General features: G+C 43.6%; 1 protein-coding gene across 7 annotated transcripts in view; it reads right to left on the reverse strand.

Moving 5' to 3' along the window:
• Positions 1-5,502, reverse strand: part of ZNF536 (zinc finger protein 536) — a 597,265-nt gene extending 591,763 nt beyond the window's left edge. For 3 of the 7 annotated variants that reach the window (XM_072632095.1, XM_072632099.1, XM_072632091.1), the window contains exon 1: positions 4,371-4,944. The gene's annotated coding sequence lies outside the window, so the exon portion shown is untranslated. Of the gene's footprint in view, positions 1-926; positions 1,533-4,370; positions 4,945-5,132 lie in introns of those variants that run through there. The other 4 variants (XM_072632096.1, XM_072632092.1, XM_072632093.1 and 1 more) reach the window with 3 other exon arrangements.
• Positions 5,503-12,438: the final 6,936 nt, after the last annotated feature.

Here is a 12,438-nt window from a genome sequence, read left to right on the forward strand (position 1 = left end):
TGACATCATAACTAAAAGCGCCTATTCACAGGGCAAAGAAACAGTGAAACACAAGGGTTCCCCACTTTTCCTCCTCCTCCTCCAGGCTCCGCAACCCAGCCTCAGAGGGTCCCCTTTTAGCTCCCTAACCTCCTCCAGCCATTCCATCAGGAGGAGTGAGTAGAAATCAGAACTGCATTTTTAAAGTTACTTTTCACCCAGGTTCTAAATTTAAATATACATATTATATAGATGAATAGACACACACATACACACTTTTTTTTTTAACTGGCAGACCGAGGGACTTAAAAAATCACTAACCATCTCATCCAGCAAAGACTGGGGTGCTCAATGACCATAGGGTTTATAATACTTTCTCAATCCCTCGTTGAAACTCATTTTTTTAAGTGAAAATGCTCTGGTCAATCTGCGTTAAGCAACCAGAAAGAGATATTTTTGGGGGGGTGTTGTTAAGTGATAAGCTCTTTCTGTTTTGTTTTTGTATTTTAAAAGCGCAGACGGACACCCACTCCCGAGGGCGCACACAACCTTAAGGTGCTCGGCGTGGTGATGAGCTGAATGATGAGGACAGGAACAACATCTCCTTCCACAGTAGCTACAGCCACACACCACCCAGCCACAGACATTAACGCTACACATATGCAAAAACAATCCTTTTCAAATTCTCCCTACAGGTAACATCATACATGGAAAGAAAAACGAACACACACTCACGCTCACACAACAGCAACAACGCCTCACCTTGCCTAAGAAGTCGGAGGGAAAAGTTAGGAAAGAAGACAGAAAACCTAAAGTCCCCGAGGCTACAGAAAAATCCCGCTCTTGAGAAGCCGCCCCAGAGACCAGCCGGGGAATGTTCGGCTTTCAGAAACACTTCCCATCTTATTTGCACTTAACCTATTGATGTACTTATGCAGGTCACTTACTTTGGAATATGTTTGAATCGTTTTAAATCATGCAGATCGCCGCGATTTTCACTTGGGTTTGCAAACAAGTTTCATGGAGGAAGGAGGAGGAAGAAAAAAAAGATCCAATTATGCAAATCTGCTCCGGGATAGGTGGTGAATATTCAGTATGACGAGGCTACTGTAATAGTTCAATGCAACACACTGTACTGGACAGATTTATGGGGGCGCGTCACCACTACGCCAGGTCCTGCTCGCCAGATCATCTTGAAGTTAATTAAAGCCGTAATGTCCACTTTCCCAGCGACCCTCCTTACTTGGGTTTACTGTTTCAACACTAAAGCTGGAGTGGGGGGGTGGGGGTGGGAGTGAAGGTGGGGGGAGAAGAGATCTTGCTCGCTCGCCTTTCTTTTCCTCTCCTTTCCCCCTCCCCCTTTCTTACTCTCCTCTTCCTCTTTTTTTCACTCTCCCTTTCTTCCCCCCTCTCCTCTCTTTCCTCCTAGAAGTTGTCTTCCACTTTAGGAACAAAGATTTGAGCTCTAGGAAAAGAGATTTTTTTTTTAATAACCCAGAGATTAAGTAAATCTGGCCTTAGATAATAATATAGTTGCTACTCTGAACCCAGAAAAGAAAGCGCTCTGACCCTGGTAAATCTCTCCTCTTCTGCCTGCCCGCCCGCTCCTCACCCCCCCCCCCAACCCCTCCCCAAGTTTGCCAAACCCCTTTGTAGTGTGCCTCAAAGCAGCCAGTCCTTTTTCTTTTTCTTTTTTTTGCAAGCTTCTAAACTTAATTAGGACACTTAAAAATAATCATTCGTCCATCGCCTCTCCCCCCTCACCTTTCACCTCCTCCCTCCGCCCAACACAAACCCAAACACTCTCCCTTCCCGCCCCGGTCCTTCCCCTCCCCTCCCCTGGCGTCCACTCCACTCCTGGAAGCTGGACTACCGCTATCTCTATCAACGGGTCAAATCAGCTCAGCAAACACGGCCCCTGTTGGATTTATTTTAAACTGCACAGCCCTGTGAGAAGCACTCACTACATGCTGAAGCACAGACAGACAGTAGTAACACACATACACACACACGCATACACACACGCGCGCGAGCGCGCGCACATGCACACACAGACACATATACGCTCACATACACTCTCCTTCGGCTTGGGGGGTGGGGGGGTGGTTATAGAGACCAGCTTCTCTACCACTGCCTGGTATCGGCGACGTGTTATTCTCATTGTCTGTCCGTGCTTTCTGCATAACAAACAGAGCCGGCAGGCTCAGCTCACTGGGTCTGGCTCGCAGGGACTCCTTTAAGCCAACTCATTTTCTGCTGAAGAGCAATGAGAAATCACGTCTTCTCCTAGACACTATTATAGACGTAACAATATCCTCCCAACAAAACCCCTTCTGCAATAACACCCGGGCACACAAATAGGCTGTTTACTGTTATTCCCCATGCCTCCTCTTCCTCGGAGTCCCTCCCCCTCCATTTTAAAGTAATGCCCCCCAATCCCTCTTCCTCTGCCAGCCCCATCCCTTATCTTCTTCCCCCCCAGTCCAACAACCCCACACACACACATAAAACGCAGACATTTACCAAACCCACGGGGTCCTCTAACTATTTCGCCGAGAGACAGATTGCAGACACCGACTCACGGATGCAGAAGTCAAAAAAACTTAACTTTCCACCTGTCCCCAAAGAAATCTCTTCTGTAGTTTCCCTAGAAGACTCTGAGACCAAAAAAAAAAAAAAAATTCTCCATCCCCCGCCACACCTCCCACCACCTTCTCTTCCTTTTTTTTAAAGTTCGCTGGCGTATGCGTTTCAACCTTCCCTCACATTATATACATCTATCTATATACATAGAGTCTATATTTTAAATTATTTGCAAAACTGCAACAGATGGGAGCATTGAGATCTGGATTCTTTCCTACTCGTCATCAAAGAAAAGCTCTCTCTCTTTCTCTCCCAATTTTTTTTTTTTTTTTGCCTAAAATATATCCTGGGTCCCGCCTACGACTGTTTTCCTTAATTCTTCATCTTTGCAAAATAATTCGCAAAGCAGAAGCATTATCAGGCAAAGATCTTTACTGCCCAGTTCTGCATCCGAGGTGGGGGTGGGGGGCAGAGGTGAGGGGCTGGGGAAGAGGCATTCCAGTCTGGCTCCATCGCTACTTTTCCAATACCTTCTCCCTTCTCCTCAGCCCCAGTACCCATATTCCTACCCCGCGTCCCCCTCCCACCCATTATTACCTCCCCCCTCCCACTTCCCCCCAATAAGTCCCCACCCCAAACCCTAGCTTCTCTCCTTGTTCCTCCCTTCTATCTTTTTCTTCCTCTTCCACAGTCTGGACATCTAAGTTTCCTCTTAGAACCTGTTACTTTTTTTTTTTAATCTATGGTGCTTGGATATTTAAAAAAAAAAAGAAAGAAAGAAAGAAAAGAAAAGAAACAGCCCGGATTGGAGGCTGACAGGTGCTCCCTGGTTCCCGGGCAGTGTTTGCAGGCAAACTCTCCTTTACCTGAGCTCCAAAGGTTTAAACCCAGAGCTGACATTTAGTGCATACTTGAATGTCACAACGTTCGCTCAGAGCATTATGCACGGCTCCCTATTCATAAGAGGTCGATTAGAGTACAAAATGGCAGGTCTCCCCGGCACTTGAATCTCACAAGTTTGACACATGGTATGCATCAGCTAACTTTGATTAAAAAAAATGGTTACAAATGACACTCCGGCTGAGCCGGAATCCTGCAAGGGAGAGGCAGAGAAGGGAGGAGAGACAGAGATAGAAGAAAGAAGGGAGGGAAAAAAAATGTTTAAAAGTCACTTCTTCAAAAGTTTACTAGGGCTACAGCCTTTTCTCTCTCATCCCCCCTCTGGCTCCCCCACTGCCCCCTCCAAAAGTTTCTCTGGGAACTTAAGGACAGACTCGCTCAGATTGGGGGGGGGGAGAACAGAAAGGGGGACGAAAAGTGGGAGGGGGCAGGGAAAGAAGATAGCGCCTGGATCCCCTCTCGCAGCTGCCTCCTGAAAATCCGGGGCAACTCTTCTGCAAAGTAACGGTTTAGGGGCTTGGGCGGGGGCTGGGGCTGGAGTGGGGGTGGGGTGGGGGGAGAGAAGGAGGCGAGACAGACGGGGCTCTTTCTCTCCAGCCTAAGTTCTATAGCGCCATTCAATGGCTCCTCGCCTCCTTTCATTATTTTCTCCTTCTCCCCTGACAGCCCTTCTTGCAAACGTCACAGCTATGGATATTTAATTATACTGTATTTTTTTAATCACGGTGGAAAAAAACGGCAGGCCTCATTGCGATGGGGGGGTGGGTGGAGAGGGGGGAGGGAGAAATGCAAAGAGTCCAAACTCACTTTGCCACCTCTCGGACACTGGGTCCGGAGCCCCCCGCCCCCCCCCTGCGCCCCCCACCCCCAGCACCTCCGCGAGCCCCCTCCACCTTTGTCTTCCTTACCTTAAACACTTAAAGAAACGAGTAGGGAGCAAACTCCGGCACGTAAACGAAGCGTTGTAAAAGATTGTGTTCAATGAATAATGAGGCATGTCCACATGATTGACTTGATCATTTTCTAGGGCTGAGGGGGGACAGGCGCTGCTCCGAAGTGCCACAGTCGCCCACTCCCGAAAGCCCTTCTAACTGTTTCCAACACATCCCGAGGAAAGAGTGCTTTATTTTAATCTGTCTCTTTTCAGAATAACCCTGTTCATTGATACTAATCATCCAACATCAGAAGACATTCCCATCTTTCAGCTCGGACTCCCCCTATCTGGTAGGTGGAATGCATTGTACCATTAAAAAACCTCTCCATTGTCGTCTTGGCATAATTCACAGCAACTAGATAGGTCTTGCGGCATTTAGCTTTGATGAGCCAAAAGCTGAACCCTTGATATAATAATCTACAAAGAATGGTGTGTGATCGTCCATTTTTTCTCTCTGTCTAGCAACTAAGAAACCATTTAACACAGCGCAGCTTGGTTCTGACCTTGAGCTCATGTAAACACACTTATTAAAATCTATCTATTCTCTAAGAGCTACATTCTGATTGTCAGACTCGTTACTCAGACATATATCAGCCCCTTCGCCTGTCATTACTTTGCATCCCTGCCTTTGACTAAAGAATTTTTTTATCCAGAGAGAGAGAGAGAGAGAGAGAGAGAGAGAGAGAGAGAGAGAGAGAGAGAGAGAGAGAGAGAGAGGAAAAAGCGTAATTCTTACCTGCTCCTGAAACTATTTAAAGTCTGCCTCTTTTAAAAAAAAAAAAAAACTCCCCGGTGAATCTTGGTGGACAGCGGGACGTGCAGCATCAGTCACAGCTCCGGCGTTTAAGAGAAGTAATCAGCGATAAAGTGACGTTGATCCGCGCTCTAACCTTGTGGCGTATTTAATGTAAATAAGCCAGTTATGTTACCAATCGCATAGATACAAACACATAAAGGTCTTCAGCATCGCCTTCCCATTCTCTTTCCATGAGAGCCGACTTTATTTACAGACACTATTTAGGGGATCATGATAATTCTAAAACAATACTAGTGCCAAATGATTATGAAAATATGATTTTAATTAATCACGTAGTAGGCAAGGAAATTAGCATACGGTAATTAAACTTAGGGAAAAAACGTCATGGACGTTCTCTGCCTTATGGGTCCAGAATAATCATTAAACGATGGGTTTCAGGACTTAATTATCAAGCAAATAACTTTTTTTAAGCAACTTTACAAGGTTTATCCTGAGGGCAAACGCTTTTAGTAAATAATATACAACCAGCAAAAAGCAAGGTGCCAATGTGCAATAGGTTATGTTTCTACAAAGCAGGGAAGAGAGAGGGAAGGAGGAAAAGGGCTGAATAATGCAAGTATGGATTCTATGTCCTGTAGTTGACAAAAGCCTTGGTACCTCAATAGACTCTTTGTTATGGGATTATATAATGATTGTGGGGGTAATTATGGGAAAAAAAGATTTAGTAATAATAAAAAAGTATCAAAATACGCCAATGAGCAGCTTGTTTTAAAAGAAAAGACTCGCTTGTGACATTAGGGGCATGTTAATAACAGAAAGGCAGGATCCGAAAGAGTTGGCAAATAAAAAAGGAGAGAGAGAAAGCCTGTGATGCGCATGGTTAAGAACCGATGGAGACAGATTGATTATTCCAAATGCCGAGCCACAGGGACACTTAAAACATTGATTCAGGTAAGACTAGTTTCATCTTGACTGAAATGAGTTCCCCGAAGATGACTGGCATACATTTTAAATCAGTTTACTACAACAATACATTATTAAAAAAAAAAAAAAAAGGCACAACATCTCAGGCAGAAAGCTTCCAGTTCAAAAGAAGTATCCAGGAATGGGGGATTGGGGGGTAGGTTGGAAAACTTTGTGTTTCTTTCTTGTTTCCCAAAGAGATAGTAGCCTTGCAATGAATGAAAGAGCAAAAAAGAGAAGAAATGAGAAGGGAAGGGAAAGGAAGGAAAGGGAAGGAAGGGAAAGGAAGGGAAGGGAAGGGAAGGGAAGGGAAGGGAAGGGAAGGGAAGGGGAGGGGAGGAAAAGGGAATATAGAAGAGAAGAGAAAGGGGAAGACAGAAGAAAAAGGAAGAGAATAGAGCAGAGAAAAGTAGAACAGAAGGGAAGACAAGGGATAGGAACAGAAGACAGGAAAGGGAAGGGAAGGAAAGACAAGGGAAGAAAAAGAAAGTGAAGGAGAAGAGAAGGGCAGGGCCCCTCACCTTCTGCTCCATAGGACTCTTTTCACCACCCTCAGGGCCTAGGATCAGTCCAGTATCAGTCAATTTCAGATGCTTTTATGGGTGAAAGGTGGTATTGCTCATACCCTATCACAGGAGAAGATATCTTTCATAAGACACCTTTCACATGAATCTTAAATTCACTTCTCCCCCACCAAAAAAAAGTGACTGGAGAAAATTAAGGTTTCCCCAACACGCAAAATAAAGTGAGGTTTGTGAAAAAAAAATTTAAAAAGCTTGATCTGAGTTAGTCAGTGGTGTTACTCAAATAAATAAATAAAAGATTCCCATGCCTATACTAAAAAAGTTTAAGCATTCACTCTGCATTTTCCAATTTGATGTGTCTGAAATTCTCTTTGAACAAATTCCAAAATACAAGTTTTTTTTTCTATAGAAATTTGCATAGCAATCACATCCATAATATCACTATCTCTATGGGGATGATAACTGGAGCAGTGGGGTGTTCTTTATTTCAATTCTTCGTGGATCAACTGATTATATTCTGTCTTCTTTTGAACTTGTTATTGTAAGTCAAGTGATCTTTTATAAGTGACAGTCTGACAAAGAGACGAGGATGGGAAAGCAGGTCGAAAGGAAGTAGCCATATGGACTCTTTAAAAGGCACTTTTTACACCAGATAATAGGGAAATGGATGTTGCTTTTTAACCCCCGAGAAGCTGAATGTTCTGGAGCCCTCAGAAAGAGGCTGGGAGCCGGTGGGCACTAGTAGAGAGGCATGTACCCTCAGGTGGGACTCCCCCTCCCCAGAGCCAAATCCGACCCCAGTTTACATCCTCAATTCCATGTGACTGAGTGACCTCGGCAGTAGATGCTGACCTGCTAAGGCACCTGGAGTAGGGTGTGGGGAACTTAGAGAACTGGAGGCTGTGATACCTCATTAGTCCTGAGCCCACATTAGATAGGGAAAGTTCATGTTTGTAAGATCAAGGCACTGTGTCTGGGTGTGAGGGTCACTTAAGCAACTGTCCCTCATCCTGTGTGGGATGGAAATGAAGGAGAACTTCCAGGCCCTGGTCCATTTTTGGCTATCTCTGATCTGCCTTTTTGAGTTGTGATTTTATTCTCTCCTTTCCCTTTCTCCTTCCCTCCCCCTACCACTAGAAAGGTTAATTAAGGATGGACAAAGGAGATGCAAGAGTTTTGGGGCACAAAAGTGCACAGTGAATGGTGCTGAAAAAAAATTAGGGAACGGAGTCTTGAGGAGAGACTGTTTGCCCTGCCGGAGTGGTCCTTTAGGGCTCCCCCAACTCCAGGGAAAGGAGGACTGGAAAGAAAGAACAGAGAAGAACCGGGACAGGTTAAGGAGAGGGGAGTGAGGGAGGGCAGAAGGATAAAGGAGTATGGGAACATTGAATGAGAAGGGGAGAAATTAAAGAGGAAAAGAAGGAGTGGGAGGATGGAGATACAAGGAAGACAGGAAACATCACCCAGGGAGGTGGCAGGTGAGGAGAGGACGCTGGGCGTCGGAGGTCTCCTTAAAAGAAAGGAGCAGGGCAGAGGATCAGGGAAGCTAGGGGATCCAGGAGAGGCAGCAGGCTGGAACCACTTACCAGGGCAGGGAAGATGCTTTAGCAAGGATGGGGTGCTAGGACTCCTGGCGCCCCCTGCTGGTGTTTGGGACCTCTCCGAATTTAGGAAACCTACATGACCACTGTACAGCGAGGTTCAGGGCAACTTTGAGTGTGGGGTGGGTCTCCATTCAAAGTGTTCCCCAATGTCTTCCTCCAGAAGCTAGAACTGAGCCTCTAAGGACCAAAGCATCCTCTCCAATCCTCTTCTCACATCACTCCCCTTTATTTCTTCTTTGAGTCAGAGTCCCTTCTAGAAATCTGCCCCATCTACGCAGATGCTCCTCCAAACCAAATGTTCTTATCATCTTCCTTACTACTAATATGTTCTAGCATCTGTTCTAAGCCCCCCGGTAAATCATTCACCGAACCTTAAGATCTCCATCTCTACCTTTGTGGTACAACTGCCTTGTCCAGAGTTCTTTCTTCTTTATCTTTCATCATCTTCAGACTTCTCCAGTACCTGCCCCCAGAACTCACTCACTCTCCTCTCTTCAATATGTCAAAGCCTCCTGGATTTTTTATTTTTCCTTTACTCCACCAGAAAAGTTTCTATTCCTCCCTTTTCTTTTCCTATGTTTCTCCCTCTTAGACTCTCCTTTCCCTCTTCTTTTTCCTTTATTCATTATACAGGAGGTAGCTTGGTGCAGGAAAAAAAATGCTGGGTTTGGAGTGAGAGAATCTGGGCCTCAGTTTCTTCCTGTGTAAAACAAAGGAGTTGGACTAGATAACCTCTAAGGTCCCTTCCAGCTCTGTTCTCTTCCTTTGTGTACCCCTATTTTATCTTTTCTCTCTGTCTCTGGATTTTTTTTATTATCAGCATCTACTCCATGTAATAAAAAATACGCTGTTTCCCACCTCCTTTCTTTTCCACAAGGGTAAGCCTATCTGTATAAAAGGTAGGACTAGGAAGCCATTTGACTGAGTTCTCAGCAAATGGATCAAAATTTAGACACTCAATTGAGTACCATTTTCTTTAAAGTGGTTCCCTTGGGGTTGGGGAAGGTGGTGGTAAACTACACACATAATCATTGATCAGAACCTTTTGGGGATCTGCCCTTTGGGAGTTGCCTTCAAAGCCTTACTCAAATTCTATTAAATATCTTGGATGATGGGAAATCTTGCTCCTCTGAGGTTTTTTTTAAAGAGTCAAAAATAATTAGGAGTAAAATAGGGAGAAGACAGTAGGGTATCAAGCTAGATAAGGCAGTTTGGGGTATGACTGTAAAATAATGAAACTGATATGCTTATTTAGCTCAGAAATGGACTTTGGAGGACTCTCCCCAGGGAAGAGTTCCAAAAATGTATTAAGAAGCGGAAACATCATCAGGGACTACTTTGAAAGACCACTTTTAATTCTATTTCTAAATTGTGGAGAGAACACTAGATTTTGACTCAAAGGACAGGGGTTCAAATCCCAGCTCTGCTACTGACAGCCTTTATGACCTTGAGTGCATTACTGCACATCTCTGGGTTCTGATTTCTCATCTGCAAAATAAAAGTGTTTATCTAAACAGCTTCTAAGGTGTCTTCAGGTTCTAATTCCTTTGCTTATATATTAGATATATTATATATGTATTAGATATAATTGTATATTAGACAATCATTCTCAATACTTTGTCCTCATCCATACCTCAGATATCACACTCCTTATTTCCATCAGGTTTTGTTTTCTTAGCCTCTCTTCTACTTTCTGTGCTTCTCTCAACTCTTCTTTTTCTCCCTCTCATCTGTTTCAACAGGGGGGAAAGGTAGATATTAAGTCACTCAAAGAATGAGTTTGATGGGGGAGGCAGGGAAGGAGAGACTAGGACAGAAAGCCTTCCAAGAAGAGAGGGTCTCTATTTAACCTAGGAAGAGATAGATCAAGTGCTGGTAACATACAGTAACTTTCGGAATAACTACACTGAAAATAATCTTTTCCTCTACAGGCTACTTATTGGTTTCTGAAACTATAGAACTGAAAACTCCTTCCTTCAGCTGAAGGTCTCTCATCACCTGAGATAATAAAAATACCCTTCCTTTTCACACACAATCCATCTTAGCTGGTACCTATACCTCTATGTGACTGAATTTGCCTTTCCTGCTAACAGGGCTGGTTAGAGAGGTGGGAAGGGAAAGAGCATGAATGAGCAAGGAGGTGAGGGAGAAACTTGAAAGAAGTATGGGGAGGTAGTGAAGAAGTCTGCACTAAACTTGATCGACTTCACAATTTTGCCTAGGGTTGCCTTTCCCCACCTCCCAAGGATTTAAATCAACTTTAATTTCCTTTCTCTTCTACCACCTATTCAATATACTATGACAAACATTTAAGTGAGTACTGGGTAGAAAGTGCTGTGGTCAGACTTGAGTTGAAATATAAAATTTACATAATACCTAGACTCCATTCTTATAGACAGTACAATCTGCCTATTATGTGGAAAGACACCAACATGAACACACGATACACAGTATAATAGGATGTGTACATTACAGAGATGGAAAACAAATGGAAAGTTGAAGTCCTAAGACAGGAGGTCATTAATTATAGGAAGGAGTAGAGAGAACTTGCTGGTAGAGGGAGCATTTCCATTGAGTTTTAAATAATGAGCAGGAAGTCAAAATTTGAAGAAAATGAAAGAGGTAAGTGGGCAAGAGACCCAAGGGTAGTAGCTAGTGAAACATTAAAATGATCATTCACAGGCTCAAGGTTGTGTATGGAGAGGAGTGAAGTTAGAGATGAGAGATGATCTAAGACAATGAGATAGGTCAAGAGACAAGAAGGGATAATACAGAGCAAGGAGACAGCTTAGTGTGTGTAAAAGAATGACAGAAATGGAAAGATACATGATTCCAGTTAGAAAATAGAATGTTAGATTCAGGAATCTGGAGGAGGTACAGTTATGAGTCATGATCAGTTCAAAGCAAGACCATCTTAGTGTGTGGCTACAATGTGATGGAGAAAGGAGTTAGGGAATTAAGAGGTTGCAAGAGGGTTTGGGAACATAAATATTGGCAGATCTAAATATGGTGGTAAGTGGATGAATAAAGAGGATGACTATGAACCAGGTGCAGATAGTAATTAAGAAGAAGACTGATAGCAGACAGTAGTGCCCCATCTGATGGGAAAGATGCCCAAGAAGACCCTGTGCCTTACCTGTAGCCGAGAGGCCCATGCACATCTAGGAGTGCCCTCTTCCCTCTAAGCAGAGTTCTGTGGGACTCACTTTGATCATTTTCTGCCAACATTTGGAGGTGGAACCAACAGCACCTGGCCATCTTTATGAGGAAACAAGCCAGGAGAAATGCTTCTACCATCTTCTGCTAATACCTGGCTAACATACAAAATAAAAGTCTATAGCAAATTAAGGGGATGGTGATTCTCCTGGTACTTTTTTCCATTCTCTTTCATGCTCATAGTCCAAACCTAGGGCATTTTTGTACAGCATCACCATCTTACTTTTGGCCAGGATGAAGATAATGAAAGAGGAGAAAAAGCATACCCTCATAACCCTCCTTGGTCAACTGTACTTTCTCTTTAGGTCTACTGTTGTTGTAGAAGCAGGATCAGAGACCAGGGTGGTTGAGCAATGGGGAAATAAGGGAACACCTGGTTTTGAATGTCATAAAATAGGACAATGAGAGTGGTGAGATTCTCCTGAAAGATTGGGACTGAATATCTCAAAAGCAGCTCCAGAGTGAATCGGGTGACCCAATCAGTGGGATATCAAATTCTGTCTTTAAAGCCATAGATTTTATTTAAAGCCCTCTTCATAATGTCTGTGCTTGATAGAGGGAAGGGATCATAGGATTAAGAACTAGAAAAGACATCTGAGATCATCTAATCTGACCCTTTCATTCTACAGATAAGAAAACTGAAACCCAGAAAGGAAAAGGTCCATAAGTAGGAATTGGTACTTGGTATTTGAACCCAGGTCTTATGATTTTAAGTCCAGTGCCCTTTTCACTATGCCTTGCTGCCTCAAGGGAGGTCTAAGTTTGGATCTCTGTCAGTCAAATTCAATTTTAAATGCAGTAGAGGAAATGACTGTTAAAGAGAACCCAGAAGAAGATCACTTAATAAAGCAAACAACTCCGTTACAGTAATCAGCCCTTAATTTATCTGTTTTGGAAGTTCTCATTTTCCTATGTGAAGACTGTTTAAAGCAAGAAAAGTAAAAAAGATGAAGAATGTCTGTTTTTCAGAGGATGACA

The sequence above is a fragment of the Notamacropus eugenii genome, chromosome 1, assembly GCF_028372415.1.
Source record: "Notamacropus eugenii isolate mMacEug1 chromosome 1, mMacEug1.pri_v2, whole genome shotgun sequence".
NCBI classification, from domain to species: Eukaryota; Metazoa; Chordata; class Mammalia; order Diprotodontia; family Macropodidae; genus Notamacropus; species Notamacropus eugenii.